This window comes from Loxodonta africana, chromosome X, assembly GCF_030014295.1.
Source record: "Loxodonta africana isolate mLoxAfr1 chromosome X, mLoxAfr1.hap2, whole genome shotgun sequence".
NCBI lineage: Eukaryota > Metazoa > Chordata > Mammalia > Proboscidea > Elephantidae > Loxodonta > Loxodonta africana.
In genome coordinates, this window is record NC_087369.1 from 46,559,832 (window position 1) to 46,576,773 (window position 16,942).

Below are 16,942 nucleotides of genomic sequence, written 5' to 3' on the forward strand. Positions count from 1 at the left end.
CATAATTGTGAGTATGGTCTGTGAGTTCTGTATGGCCATTGCAAGGAATTATTGAACTCAGCAGAGAAGTAGAGTGCCGTGGGAGGGACAGTTGGTGTCAGAATTGGTGAAGATGGCAGAAAAGAGGCTTGTCTGACCTCCATCTTATAGAAATCAGCCATGGGCTATTGATCTTAGTTCTTCTTCCCCCTTGTGGGGTTGGAGGAGGTCAGACACTGCCTCCATGCCTTTTTTACACTAATGATGTTGAACTCTTTTTCATGTGCTTATTTGCCATCCATATATCCTCTTTTTGAGGTGTCTATTTCAGTCTTTTGCAATTAAAAAAACAAATCTATTATTACGAAAGAATTTTAAAGTCACAGGAAGTTGCAAAGATAGCACAGAATGGTCCCATGTACCTTTCACCCAGTATCCTCCAATGGTTACATTTTATGAAACTATAGTATAATATCAAACCAGGAATCAACGTTGATACAATGTATGTGTATAGTTCTCCGCCACTTTGTCACTTGTGTAGATTTGTGTAACCACCGCTGCGAGGAAGATGTGGAACTATTCCATCACCATAAATATCTCTCTCATGCTACCCCTTTATAGTCACACCCATACCCCTCCCCCAACCATCCCTAACCTCAGGCAACCAGTAATCTGTTTTTCATCTCTATATTTTTTGTTATTTTGAGAATGTTATATAAATGGAATCATATAGTATGTGTCTTAGGCTGGGTTCTCTAGAGAAGCAAAATGAGTAAAGTATATAAATATCTATATAAAGAGATTTATATCCAGGAAACAGCTCACAAGGTTGTAGATGCTGGAACAGCCCAAATCTGTAGGTCAGGCTGGAGGCTTCTCCTGCAGGGGCTGGCGAACCCAAGATCAGCAGGTCAGACAGCAGGGCTCTTGCTCACAGGCTGTGAAGATGAACTAATCCCAAGATCAGCAAGCAAGACCACAGGTAAGCTACTAGCTCAAGTCCCCAAAACTGCAGGGCAGGTGAATAGGAGCTAGCTGCAGGATCCAGAGGGAGCAAAAGCCTGAGAGCCTCGCCAGAGAGTCCACTTATACTTGATGCAGGCCACACCCCCAAGGAAACTCCCTTTCAATTGATTGGCTACTCACAGCAGATTCCATCATGAAGATGATCACATCATCATACGACTGCCAAACTATATCATAACTGCCAAACCACTGAGAATCATGGCCCAGCCAAGTTGACGTACTACCTTAATGATCACAATATGGGACATTTTGAGGTTTTTTTTTTTCATTTAGCATAATTACCTTGATATTCATCCAAGTTGCTGTGTGTGTATCAATAGTTTGTTGCTCTTAACTGCTGAGTAGTATTTCATGGTATGGATATATCACAGTATGTTTAACCATTTAGCTATCAAAGGACATTTTGGTTGATTCAAGTTTATAGCTATTGCAAATAAGGCTGCTGTGACCATTTGTGTACAGGTTTATATGGATGTAAATTTTCATTTCTTTGCGATAAATGCCCAGAAGTATGATTGCTGGGTTGCGTTGTAAGTTTTTGCCCATTTTTAAAGAGTTTTTTCTTTGCTTACTGTTTAGTTTTGAGAGTTCTTTATACACCCTGGATACAAGCCTTTTATCAGGTATGTGATTTGCAAATATTTTCTCGCAGTGTGTAGCCTATCTTTTTATTTTCTTAATAGTGGCTTTCATAGAGCAAAAGTTTTTAATATTGAAGAAGTCCAATTTATTAATTTTTAAAATGGATTATGCTTTTAGTGCCATTTTTCCCTGGCTTCTTTTCATTTAGTAAGATGCATTACGATTCACTATGTTTATTCATGAATCAACAGCTCGTTCCTTTATGTTGCTGAGGGGTATTTCATTGTATGGTTGACAACAGTTTGTTTATCCATTCCCTGCTAAAAGTCATCTTCACTGCTTTCAGTTGTCAGTGATTATGAATAAATCCGTGTACAGTGTTTTGTGTGGACATAATTTTTCAAGTCATTTTACATGTATACTGCCATTGAACAAATAAGTAAATGGATGGTGTGGCCAGTTTTCTCACTGTCAGAGGGGAAAGTTACAGATAAATAAGAAAGGAAAGCTAGTACGAGCTTTGTGATACAGGATTAGTCAGAGGTATTTTTTATCAGCACAAACTTATGTTTAGCTTAATGCATATATGGATGAGTAGGGACAGAAACAATTATAGATATGTTGTACACACGGGTTAATAGAACCCACCAAACCAAACCCATTGCCGTTGAGTAGAATTCTGACCCTATAGCACAGAGTAGAACTGCCCCATAGCATTTCCAAGGCTGTAAATCTTTATGGAAGCAGATTGCCACATCTTTCTCCTGCAGAGCAGCTGGTGGGTTTGAACTGCCAGTTAGCAGCTGAGGCTTAACCACTGTGCCACCCGGGCTCTTCATGGATTAGAATACATGCATACATTACCTGGCTTTGTCCACTGAGAGAGAGCAATGTCACCCAGTAGCAACAAGCACACCAGCACCAAGATCTTGGTTTGTAAATACCATTCTACATTAACAGGAACCAGAAATCCTTAGAGAAATTGCTGTTTTTAAGGCCAGGACGGAGAGCATCTTGTAGTACCAGGAAGTAAGGAAGTGTTCAAAAACATAAGGACAGGCGTATGCCAAAGTGGCACAGGAACTAACCTGAAAGAGCTCACAATGGCCAAAGCTAGAACAATTTGAGTAATAAAATTTTTAAAAAGTGATACTAGATTATAATCCAAGGTATAAAATAAATATGCAAGAGACCATACTGACAAAAATGAATTACTGAATAAATAAATAATTCGAAGAGAAACATCTTTCTTAGAAAAGAATATGTGTAGATGCTCACCCCTGTAGGAGCCAGAGTTTAATTCTCTCCTCCCCCTCCAGAGAGTGGGCTAGACTCAGTGACTCCATTGCAAGGAATTGAGTAGGGAGAGGGAAAAATAGTAAATTTACAGTGCCATGACCTTGCAAACACTACCTTAGCTGTGTGCTGAAGTTTAACATTGCCAGTGATGTGAATATCATGTACCCCTTGATATGATGTGATGTGATGAGAAGGGCACTGAACCTCTGTGGTATTCTTTCCAGCAACCCATAACCCCAATCTTATCATGAGAAAAGCAACAAATAAATCCAGATTGGTGAATATTTCACAGGATACCTGACTGGTAATACTCAAGACTGTCAAAGTAATGAAAGACAAGGAAAGACTAAGAAATTGTCACAGGCCAGAGGAGATTGGGGAGACATGTCAGCTAAATGTAATGTGGTATCCTGAATTGGATCATGGAACAGAAAGAGAACATTAACAGAAAAACCGGTAAAATTAAAACTAAATCTGGAGTTTAAGTTACTAGTAATTATCAAAGTCAGTTTCTTAGTTTTGACAAATGTTAACAATAAGTGAGTTAAGGGGTATATAACTATTCTGTAAATCTAAAATTATTTCAAAATAAAAAGTTTATTTAAAACAAAAATGTGCATTTCTTGTAGGCAGTATACACTTGAGTCTTGCTTTTTTATCCAAACTGCCAACCTCTTCCTTTTAATTGGGATGTTTACACAATTTACATTTAATGTTACTATTGATGTTACTAGATTTAAATCTCTTAACTTGCTAACTTGTCTTCTGTTTGTTTTTTGTGTCCCCCTCCACTCCTTGTTCTCTAATTTTGGGGGGATTGTAAGAATGGCGTGGGGGTGGTGTCTGACCTCACAAGGAGGAAGGAGAATCAAGATCAACAGCCCAAGGCTGATTTCTATGAGGCAGAGATCAGACATGCCTCCTCTCTCTGCCATCTTTACCAATTCTGACACCAACCGTTCCTCCCACAGGACCCCCATGTCTCTGCTGAGTTTGATAATCCATTGCAATGGCCACACAAAACTTACAGATCATACTCACGATTATGGGGTTCATTAGGGAAGTAACACATTACAATTCAGGTTTAGGAACACTTAGGATACAGTTCTTCCGTAAAAACAGCCTTTTCTCAGCTGTGTCCACAGGCACACCTCTCTTTGGCCCTTCAGACTGTGCCCTGCTTGGGCAAGTGTTATAAAGCTATTTTAGCTCTGCCGACAAGTACCCCAAAGCACCTCACTCTGCCAGTAAGCCTTGGCCCGAAGGCGCTCATCTCTAGCTCCGTGGGTCCGCGAACCTAGCTCCACCAAGTACCCAAAGGCACCCTACTCCATCGGTGGGCCAGGAAGCCAAAGTACCATCTCTTGCTGGTTTCTCCTGCCACCATTTCTCTGCTACTGCTTCTCACCGTCTTTAGCGTTACAGCTTTCTTTCTCTTGGTCTCCTGGTTCCAGGAGCTTCTCAGCGCAGGAATCCTGGGTCCAAAGGACAGGCTTTGTTCCTGGCTCTTCTTCCACGGTGGTGGTGAGATCCTCTCCTCTTGCCTCTGAGATGGCTCCTTTTAAGCCTTGAGGGATGGCAACACTAACCAATCCCTTTGGTGGGCCACAATTACCTTATTTGTACAGTCCCACCCAATCCACTTGGGTGGGAGTCACAAGACGATAGCGAGAAAGCCCACACAAAATGATCCATCATACCACAGGGATTAATTGGATATTTTTTATTATCTGATTTTATCTCCTTTTTTTTGCTATATTAGCTATAACTCTTTGTTTTATTTTGGTGGTTGCTTTTGGGTTTTTACACAAATAATGCTCACTTCTAAGGTTGTTTGCCAACTGTGCCCTCCCACTGTGAGGTACATTTTCATAAGTGCTGCTATGCCAATTTTTTTTTACACGTTGCTGTAAAAAAATTAGCATAGCAGGCTTACAAAAATACCTTGCGTGGGGAGGGTGCAATTAGGAAACAAATGCAGAAGGCACACGTTATTTATGAAAAATACAGTATACATCTTCAACTCGTCATAGTCAAATTACTAATAATATCATATCCACCTGGATTTTGCTCTACTATTGTCATGCAGTTTACTTTTACATACGTTATAAACCCCATATTACATTGCTAGTCACTTCTGTTTAAACAGTCTAATATCTTTTAAAGTATTTAAAGAATAAGAAAAATAATATTATATATTTACCCATGTAGTTATTATTTCTAGTGCTCTTTCATGTAGATCCATATTTCTTTTCTGTATAATTTTCCTTCTGCCTGAAGAATTTCCTTTAACATTTTTTATAGCAAGGATCAGCTGGTGATGAATTCTTCTACATTTTGTATGTCTGAAAATGTCAGATGAATCTTGGCTGAAAGCAGGGAATGCCAGAAAGATGTTTACCTGTGTTTTATTGACTATGCAAAGGCATTTGACTGTGTGGATCAGAACAAATTATGGATAACGTTGTGACGAATTGGAATTCCAGAACATTTAATTGTGCTCATAAGGGACCTGTACATAGACCAAGAGGCAGTGGTTTGAACAGAACAAGGAATACCGCATGGTTTAAAATCAGGAAAGGTGTGTGTCAGGGTTGTACCCTTTTACCATGTTTATTCAATCTGTGTGCTGAGCAAGTAATCTGACTCGACAGCACCTAACAACAACATTTCTGAAAAAATATTGTTTTCTCATTTCTTTTGGAATATGTTTTTGCTGAGTATAGAGTTTTAGGTTGACTTTTTTTCTTTTAGTACTTTAAAGATGATGTTCCATTGTTGTCTTGCTTATACTGCTTAAAGCGAAAAATATGCTGTCACTCTTATCTTTATTCTTCTGTACTTAATGTAATGTGTCTTTTATCATTGGCTGCTTTTAAGATTTTCTCTTTATCAGTATTTTTGAGCAATTCGATTGTGATATTTGTTGGTGTAGTTTTCTTCATGCTCCTGGTACTTGGGATTCATTGGCCCTTTTGGATCTTTGGGCATATAGTTTTTCATCAAATTTGGAAAATTTTCAGCCATTATTTCTTCAATTTTGTTCTCTACCTCCCCCCACCTCCCCCTTTAGAGACTCCAATTACATGTATATTAGGCCACATGAAGTTGCTGCACAATTTACTGATGCTCTGTTCATTTTTTAAATTTTTTTCTGTGTGTTTTATTTTAGATAATTTCTATGGCGATGTCACTAATGTTTATTTCTGCAATGTCTAATCTGCTGTTAATCCTATCCTGAGTATTTTTCATCTAATATATTGTATTTTTCATCTCTAGAAGTTTGATTTGGGTGTTTGCCTTAGTTTGTTAGGGCTACCATAACAAAATACCACAAAGTGGATGACTTTAAAGGACAGAAATTTATTTTCTTGTAGTTCTGGAGGTTGGAAGTAAAAACTCACGGTATCAGCCATACCAGTTCCTTCCAAGGCTTTGAAAAAGGAACTATTCCATGACTTTCTCCTAGCTTCCATTCCCTCTTGGCAATTCTTGGCTTTTTTTTTTTTTTTAGTGCTTGTTTGTTTATAGATTCATCTGCCTCCATTGTCACATACATGGTGTTTGTCTTCCTCTTGTGTGCATCTCCCTTATTATGAAACACCATTCAGAAAAGGTTAGGACCCACCCTACCCCTGTATAATACCATTTACTTAACTGATAACATCTGCAAAGAAAAACCCTATTTCCCCAAACAAGGGCACATTCACAGCATCTTTTCGAGGGATACAATTCAATCCATAACAGTGTTTTTATGGCTTCCACATCTCTATTTACCTTCATAAACATATTAAATACAGTTATAATCACCGTTTTAATGTCCTTGTATGCTAATTCTAACATCTGTATTAGTTCTGGGTTGGTTTCGATTGATTGATTTTTTTTCCTCTCATATTTTCATGATTTTTTGTATGCCTGATAATCTTTCATAAAGCCAGTTTGAAGCTACATAATTTGCTGCTTTGACATGCATTAATTCCTCCTATTTACCCTTTCACCCAGTTTCTGACATGGCCATTCTCATCTTGTAACCCAGTCTTTCAATGGTGGTGGTCACTCCTTGATCCTCCTGGTCTTGATCCATATGGTTTCCCATGATAAAATTTCTCCCTTTTCCCATGTAAATGTACTAAAAACTTTTAAACTGACCAGTAAGACTTTAGTGCATGCTAACCCCCAGACTCCACTCTGCTTGTCATATATACGCCCACTCCTACAATTCCAGCTTTTTGTTACCTTGTCCCTGGGTACAATCCTCTGTGTGGCCTGCATCAAGGCTTGCTGTAGTTTCCTCTCTGGGACCCATGAGTACTAAGTTCTATTTGTTTTCTGGCTTTCCTGCACGAATCTCACTTCCTCATGTCATCCCTGACAATCTAAGACACCCACAGTCCCTCTTTGGGTCAAACTCAATACATAATCTTTCATTGGATGTCAGACATTGTGAATTATACCTTGTTGGGTGCTGAATATATTTGTATTCCTGTAAGTATTCTTGAGTTATATTCTGGGATGTAGTTAAGTTACTTGGAAATGGTTTGATCCTTTGGGGTATTGCTTTTAAGATTTGCATATCATTCCATGTTCAATAAAACTAAAAAAAAAAAAACCCATTGCTGTCAAGTCAATTCTGACCCATAGTGACCCTGTAGGATAGAATAGAACTGCCCCATAGGGTTTCCAAGGAGGGGCCGGTGGATTCGAGCTGCTGACCTTTTGGTTACCAGCCTGAGCTCTTAACCACTGTGCCACCAGGGCTCCAGGGTTCAACCAGAGAATTTCCTTTCTTTGCGCAAGGGGACTGGCTAAGCAAGTCTGACGTCCATAGGACATTCAATCAGGAAGGGAGGATCACAAGCAGGATCAAATTCCATGGGGCACAGATGTAGCTGTTTTCCACAGACAGAATTTCTTTTCTGTCTCAAGGAAACCTCAGCCCTGCTTTTAAGGCTTTCCAGTTGATTAAGTTAGCTTCACCCAGGCTATCCAGGATTATCTCCCTTGCTTAAAACCAACTGATTAGGGATTTTAATTACCTCTTCAAAATCCCTTCACAGCAACACCTATATTGGTGTCTGACTGAATAACTGGTGACTGTACCCTAGCCAAGATGATGCATCAAGAAAGCCATTACAATTTGTTAGGCAGTATAGGGCTAATTATTCCCTACTGCTAAGGCAAGACCCTTTTGAGTACTCTACCCAATGTCCTGTGAATTATGAATTTTTCTAGTCTGGCTGGTGGGAACAGGCCCCATTCTTGGCCCTGTGAGAATATTGAGTACTATTCCTTCTAATTCTTTTGAGTGTTTTTTCCCCTATTCTTGGGTAGTTCTCTCACATGCCTGTGCTGATTGGAACTCTGCTGAATACTAGAGTGGCCCTCTGCAGATCTCCAGAATTCTCTAACCTGTGAGCACTAGTTGCCTTGATCTCACAAGACTCTCATCTCCGTGCTCTTACCCCAGGATATCTGCCAGACTCCACCTGGGCTTCTCCTTCCTTCACTGAAGCCTGGAAACTCTCTCAAGGCTGTAATATGGACCAATCATAGGGCTCATCTTGTTTGTTTCCCATCTCTCAGGAATCACTCTCCTTCATTGCCTCAAGTCTAGTATCTTAAAAGTTGTCATTTCATGTATTTTGCTTGTTTTTGGGGTTGTTTTAAGGTGGAAGGGTATATCTGATTCCTTTTTGGGTTCCATTTTGGCTATAAGTGGCAGTCACAAAAATTTTAAAGATAGTGTCTTAGGCTGGGTTCTTTAGAGAAGCAAAACTAGTAAAGCGTGTAAATAGAGAGAGAGAGAGAGAGAGACTTATATTAAGGAAATGGCTCACGCAACTGTAGAGGCTGGGATGTCCCAAGTCCGTGGGTCCTGATAGAGGCTTCTCCTGATTCATGAAGCCTCAGGGGCTGGCAAACCCAAGATTGGCAGGTCAGACAGCAGGGTTCTCGCTCACAGGCTGCGAAGATCAATGAATCCCAAGATCAGCAGGCAAGATGGCAGGTAAGCTACTAGCTCAAGTCCCAGTAACTGGAAGTCAGACAAACAGGAGCCAGCTGCAGGATCCAGAGTGAGCAAAAGCCCACGAGCCTTGCCAAAGAGTCTGCGTATATTCCATGCAGGCCGTGTCGAGTTCCCCTCAAGAAAACTCCCTTTCAAATGTTTGGCTAGTCATAGCAGATCCCATCATGGAGGTGATCACATTATATCAAATCTCATCATGGAAGTGATCACATCATTATATGACTGCCAAACCACCGAGAATCATGGCCCATCCAAGGTGACACAAAACCTTAATGATCACAGATAGGATAAATTATTATGATAAGGGGAAAATCAGGACACAAAATTGAATCTTACTAATTGTTTCAGTTTTGGTTCCTCAGAGGCAGACTCTGAGACAAAGATACATGTAAAAGTTGTTTATTAAGGATGTGCTCCCAATAGAAACCAGTATAGGAATAGGAGAAGCAGGATAGGATAGGCAAGCTTCCAAACAAGGCGTGACTTCTAGTGAAGTCACTGTAAACTCTTTAATGGTGGAGTCCATTCTGTACATTTATTGAGGAATTTGTATTTTTCACCTTTGTTGGCTACATAATGTTTCATTATGTAAATTTACATAACAATAAAAATTATTGACTTAATATTGGACAGTAAAGTATTTTCTGTTTTGCATTAGAAAAGCAGTTTAAGCAATGCTGCTTTAAATATACAGCTGTTTATTTTCTTTTGAATATTTGCTTAGGACAAATTCCAGAGTTAATTAGGTACAGGGTCCTAGGACATTCACATTTTTGCAGATGTAGATATGTGTTGTTCAATCATGAGAGTGATTTTGAAATGGAAATGAATTCAGTATAAGTAAGGAACTCTTAGGTGCAATTCTTGAGGCAGTTTTAAATGACAGTATGGTGGTTCTAGGACTTGTCTTAAAGATGCTGTGCCAGATATCTATCGCTTTCCTCTCCAAATTCTCTCTCCACCCTTCTCCACCCTAATTTCTGCCTCAGGAGGCTGACTTGTACGGGTTACATCAAATTACATCAACAGGCTCTCTTGCTCTCTGACTTCTGCTTGGATTCAGTCAATGGAGAACCCTGGCAGGCGATGGGAGTGTGGCAGCCATGAGAGGTTACTGCCCAGAACTCCCTACAAGAGAGAACCTTCTGCGAGGAATGCCAGTAGCTGACAGCCTCCAACTGCTACACCTTTTGGATCCACTACAGAATTCATGCAAAGGTCATACTCTCCTCAGGTGATTCCCAGCTACTGACCGAGCATGGTTGGGGTTCGAGAGCTGGGCCATTCATGCTTGACATGGGACTTCTCTGATGAGCTCCTCATTGGCCTGGCAGAGACTTTCTCAGAGCTACCCTGTAGTCTGAGGCTCTTCCTACCCAATTCTCCTTCCCTTCTTATCTCCCTTCACATGTGTCAGACCCCTATTGTTGTGTAAGGCTCTCACTACCTACTCCTGCTCACTTCCCCCTTTATTTGTTTCAGAAAATTTCTTTTTCTAAAAGATTTCTTAGACTTTGAATTATGTCATGGGCTTTGCTACCCAGAGGACTGAAACTGACACTCAGGAAGGGCAGAGAGCAAAGCTGGGATTTTTATTCTCTTGGCTTTCACTCTTGAAAGTTGCCTTTGGCAGACTATCCCTTGACGAAAAGTCATAGCTTCCCTCAAGGCAGCTACCTCTACATGACTTTCTCCTTCGAGGTTCTGGTAACTATTTCCTTCTTTCTGTCCCTTCAGGCCTAGGAAGTAACAGGCCCTGTACTATAACCTCAGAATACTAACTATCCCTTGTAGTCCCCTTATCCTCACATTTTTGTAAATAACCTCTTTGTAAGTAAACTCTCTTCAAATTATTCTAATTTGAGTGTGGCATTTTTTCCAATTGGGACCTTGTAGTAGACGCTATTTGGTAAAGATCCCTTTACCCGTCCCCCAGCTGTTGTCAAGTTTGGTTGCTAAAGGCTCACAGCTGCCTTTTTTGCTGGTGAACTGCCCTAAGATGACTGAAGCCACCTTACCTGGCCCTCTCTCACTCCAGTGGCCCACAGTCAGTGACTGAATTATGGAGAGTATAAGGCCAATCTCCTTTCCTCAAAGAAATGCAGACAGGATGGCTGGAGTTGCAGTGGCCATCTTGCAACCATGAGACAAGCTTCAGGGTGGAAGCTGTGTGCTAAGAAGGGCACGGCAGCAAGATAGAAGAAGTCTGAGACTTTGATGACTTCATGGACTTGCCAGGCCACTGCAGGCTTACCTACATCTGCCTGCAAAAAAAAAAAAAAAAAAAACCTCTTTATTTAAGCCTTTTTTTTTTTTTTTTGAGTTTATGTTATTAGCAACTGATCACAATTCCTAAATGATACACTCACATTTAGGTGGTGGGTACCATCTTTTTTCAGAGTAATTTATTTTATTTTTGTTGTTGTTGCTAAGAATATACACAGCAGAACATACACCAATTCAACAATTTTACATGTACAATTCAGTGACGTGAATTACATTCTTTGAGTTGTGCAACCGTGCTCACCCTTCATTTCTTAGTTGTTCCTCCTACATTAACATAAACTCACTGCCCTCTGTGGTCCCTATCTAACCTTTCGAGTTGCTGTTGTCAATTCGATGCCATATGGATAGATCTTAAAAGAGCACAGTGCTCAAGGTGGACATTTTTTACTAGTTAAGCTAAATGATTGTTTGATTTTAAAAAGACTTCAGGGGATATTTTTGGTTTAAGATTTAAGGCTTTAAGATTTCCTCGGGGCAATAGTTTCAGGGGACCATCCAGCCTCCATGGCTCCAGAAAGCCTGGATTCCATGAGTGAGTACCATCTTAATCCCAATATCATTCTTCAGAAGAGGCCAGCGTGAACCTGACATGGAATATTTTAGAACACTAAGTTACAGAATTGTGTTTCAGTCAACAGTTGCTCCCACTTCCAAACACAGTACTGACAAATAGTAGATGTTCAGTAAAAATTGATTGACCAATCAGGGGTCTGGGTTCATCTGAATCTGTAACTCTCAGAAGTCAGTATCCAATTTGGCCAGGTTTGCCATGTGAACTGTGTGCACAGGTGTGTTCATATGTACATATGTGCATACACACAGGTTGTACTCTAAATCCCAAACAATCATGAGACTGCTAGGGATAAGGACTCTACTATCTGATCCAATTGGGTTGCACACACAAAGACATTTTACAAACTGTTGGCAATTGAAAGCCATTATTATTTTTTATAGATGGCAATGAATAAACAACAGAAACAGATTACTTATAGAAAGCAAACAGTAAACAACAGGAATAGATGGGAGGTGAACTGGTCCCCTCCACCATCACAGGTACCTCTGTTTAGCATCATAGTGGAGGAACCCGCTTACCCTTCCCAAATTACCCATGTCCATTTCTGTGTCACTGAGCAGGCATGCTGTGGATCAGGTATCACCAGGTATCCCTCTCTCAGCAGGTGTGTTGTCAGTTCAGGCCAGGTGCAGCGTGGCTGTGTTTGTTCTGTCTCTCTCTCTGTCTCTCTCCATGGCTTTTCTTGGTTGAGTCTGGCTCCCTGTGCTTACTGCTCCAGCTCTCAACCGGCAGCTATGGGACAACTCTGGGCCAGTGGCAACACTAGGGGGTTGCAGGGGATGCAGATGGCACGGAGTGACACTGTCAGAGGGGCTGATACCGAAATGACTTGTCTATAAATTTTTTGTGCAGTGTTTCAGCAGAAATTTATTATTTGTTATAAAAATATTCCTGTTGTTAGTTAAAACAACAAAAACATATTTTTGTAAACCCAGCTTCCATGTATCAATATACCTACAAAGCTAAAACTCTATGCTAATTTACTTTTTGAAACTTCTAATGTGCTCCATCAGAGCTATTATTATTACTCAATTACAATGGCACTTCAAATCATGTGGTTTGTCTGCACCGGCCGCAAGCATGCGCTGTTGTTTTAATTGCTGCCGGTTTTTTAACTTTGCCAAATTTACTGGTATTTTAGCTACAGTGTTGAGGCAATTAATATCTGTGAGCCTATATCAATAAGTTTTTTGAGAATGAAGTAATAATGAAAGGAAAAGGAGAAATATCAAAAAAGGCTTCCGCTCAGTTACTAATAATGTTGTAATTCAATGTAGATTTTACAAAATAATTTTGTGATTACAAACAAAAGTTAGCATTCATATAATCTAAGAAATATTACATTTGAGAAATTTACAACTGTATTTATCCCATATTATTCTATGATTAAAATTTATAATAAATTTATGTATCAATTATTGGTTATATAGCTCTTATAAAATATGTATCAATTATTGGTTATATAGCACTGGGTATAGCTCTTGATTGGTTATACAACTAAATAAATTGACAGTTTAAAACATGAAATGATGCGCACGCTATGTTTCTTGATACGTGTTTAGAAATATAAACTTAAATTTTAAATTCAGCTTTTTTAATTTTAGTCTTTTAACATTTTCTTTTAAAAATATCACAGTCCTGCAAATATATATCTGACTTTAGCGAAATTTTCAGATTTTTTAAGTTTGAATCAGAATCATGGTTTTAAAAAAATAGTGGCACATAAAAAGTGAGTTGATGAGAGGCATTGATTTTGATGAAGTGATTTGCAAGTCTGCAGCTTTGAAGGCCAGGAAAGGAAAGTTCTGATTTAGTAGAGAGGTTCACTAAGTGCTGAAAAGCTTCTGGATTTGTTCCTGTTTATTTTTACGGTATTATTTCACTTATGAATATATTTCCACATGCATCTGTCTACAGCTTCTACATTATTTGGGCCGTTATTGATTATGCAAAACCTAATCTGTTAAGGTATCCCATGTAACAGTAAAGTTTAAAGTTAAAATGAACATAATTTTGATCTAGTTCTTACACGTTTCTACTTCGAATTCTATTGTTACTGAATTTTCACTTTAACCACAATGAAACCGTGTAAATGTAAATGCATTTCGGCCATGCATATGATATTGTAATTTAAAGGTGTAATTTTAATTTTACTAGTTGTTTATGTCACTACTATTGCCATTACATTCAGTGGTATGTGGGAATTATGACTTACAAGTAACATTGGTACAAAAAACATCACTAAGGATTCTGTACGGTCTGGTATGGGAGGAGGTTCGGGGGGGCAGGGTGTTTGACACTGTGAGTTACTGCACTGGGTGACACCAACCCTAGTGATACCAGTGATCTGGGCTAGTGCCAGGGTTAGGCCAGCGTTGCAACAGCTCTAGAAGCAGAACTGTTTTACAGGCAACTCCTGTACAGTGTATGCCCAAGACTCAGGACAGGCCTTGTTTTGTTCCCCTCAGGACTGATCGCTTCTCGGCCCTCTGGACTGGCCTCCTCTCAGCCTTAGGGTTACAGCGCTCAGCACAGCTGGAACATCTGTCATTGCCAAAAGCAGGCCAGCTCAGCCCCCAGGCTGCCACTTGCTCTGCTCGGGTGTCCACCTGCAGGGGGCAAGACTGCAGCTACTTTCCCTTCATGGGTGCCCAGTTGTGTTGGCAACCTCCTGCCTGGAGGTGCCTGGCTCCATTCCGTGGGCCGACTGCTTACTGCCACCATCTGTATGCCAACTTGTTTACCACTGCCGTGTGCCTGTCTTGTGATACCCACCACTAGCACTGCTGCAGCCATTTCTCTGCTGCTCGGCTCTGCTGTGCTTGCCACCATTTCTCTTGGTCTTCAGTGTTACCAGCTCCAAATAGCCCTTTCACTTGGATCTAGGAGGTTCTCAGCACAGGGACCCTAGGTCCAATGGTCGCTCCTCTCTCCAGGCTCTTGTTGATCACGAAGTCCTCCAAAAATCTCTGTGAGATTGGCTGCGCGTATAGGGAAAATATTTGTCAGTTTCAAAGCAGGGCTTTCATAAACCGACCAACCCCTTAGGTGAATCGTAAAGTGACTGATCCTATTGGGTGGATCGCAAGCTACTTACGCAGATAGCAAACAGACTGATCCTTGCAAGCCATTTATGCAGATAGCAAACCAACCAATCCTTTGGCAGATTGCAGTCCAATCAATTATATTGGAAGAATTACAAACCCAGGTCCTCAAAGGCCACGTAAAGGAAACCTATTGCACCACACCATGTTCTTGCCATGTTGGAAAACAGCAAACAAACCTTGCTTCACCTTCAAGGTAATGGGTCCAAAACAACCACAAGAGAATTTAAAGTCACAAAGGGCCATTGAAAATATAAGATCAAGGCAGCTCCTAAAATGCAAACAAGCAGATGATGATGGAGATACGAGAGATTCTGGGACTGTGTTTATCTTTCTTTCCTAATCCAGATCTCTGTGGTCCATTTTGTGTCTTTTGTTCATCTTTCCTGTCATTTAGAGTACAAGTGCTCATCTGCTTAAACATACGTAAAACTATCATTTAAAAAAAAGTGACCTACATAAGTAATTGTCACGGATGAATATGATGAACGAGAGAGGAAGGAAGGAGGACACATACACGCTCATAAAGAATCGGCAGGGACATCCTGCTAGATCACCAGGACAGAGGAGAACCATGAGGGAAAAGAGAAGACTCAGATGCAGATGTCCCTAGAAAAAAGAAGGTTCTCATAAATATTAGAGGAAAAAAGTCTTGCAAACCAGGTAAGACATTTTGTCCCTGACTTGTAAAAATGCGTCTCGAAATGGCTTGAGAAGCTGACATCTAGCCCTCATTCCAGACCGTGGGAACTGTGTTATCCCTGTGAGCCAAGGAAAAGAAAAATCAATCAGCCCTTCAGCGAAAAGGGTCTGGAGACTCTGCCTGCAGTTTAAGCTATAGAGTGTTTGGATTTCTCATAACATCTTTTTCTTGTGACACCAGTTCAGGAGCTTATGGCCCTAACATTATGGAACTATGTTCGGTTCCCAATTTGAAGGGTATGCAGCGTATGATAGAATGTTCAGAGGCAGCAGGGTGGACGTATTATGAATAGGGCAGTGAGAAGTCATAGATTTGGGTTTTTTGTCCCTACTCTACCTCTAACTTTGCCCATCTCAACTTAGCCTCTTGTATTTTTATCTTTGGCCTAGCAGCTTTTTTTTTTTTTTTACATGTTCTTTTTTGCCTTTCGATTTTTTTTAATCTTGAAAATTTTTAATCCTACAGAAAAGTTGTAAAAATAGTACAACGAACACCCACATACCCTTTACCTAGGTTCACAGGTTGTTAACATTTTGCCAAATTTGTTTTCTCGTTCTCTCCGTTCAAATGTGGTTTTGTGTAATTATGCACGCACACGCACACACACACTCATAATTTCTGTGAAAGATCTCAGAGATTTAAAAGTAAGTTTCAGATATCTTGACATTTTACCTGTGATATTTCACTATAACACGTTTATCACACTCAGGAAAATTACCACACTCAGGAGGTTTAACATTGATTCAATACTGCTATCTGCTATGTATTCCAGATTCATATTTCTTCAATTGTCCCAACAGCAGAAGTTTTCTTTATACTGCCTTTTTTTTTTTAAACCTAGGGTCCAATTAAAGATCATCACACATTGCATTTAGCTGTCATATCTCTTTACTTGCTTTTAAAGATAATCCTCTTTTTTATCTTTCATGACATTGACATTTTTAAAGAGTCCAGGCTAGCTCTTTTGCATAATGTTCCTGAATTTGGTATATCTGATTATTTCCTTATGATTACAGTGCTTTTTTTTAGCAGGAATAGTTTATACGTGATGTTGTGTTCTCAGTGAATCACATTAGAGGACACACAGTGTCAATTGTTCCCCTTTTTTAGTGATGTTAAGTCTGATCATTTGATCCCAGTGGTGTCTACCAGATCTCTGCCTTATAAGGTACCTTCTCATCTTCGTAATGAGTGAGTAATCCGTGGGGTAGTTCTTCAAGACTCTGAGAATATATTCTTCCCCAACAACCATTCGCTCAATGGCTTTACATCTATTGCGATTTTTGCCTGAATCAATTATTACAATGATGATTGCAAAATGTTAGTTTTCTAACTCTAGCATCCTACATTTATTATTGACA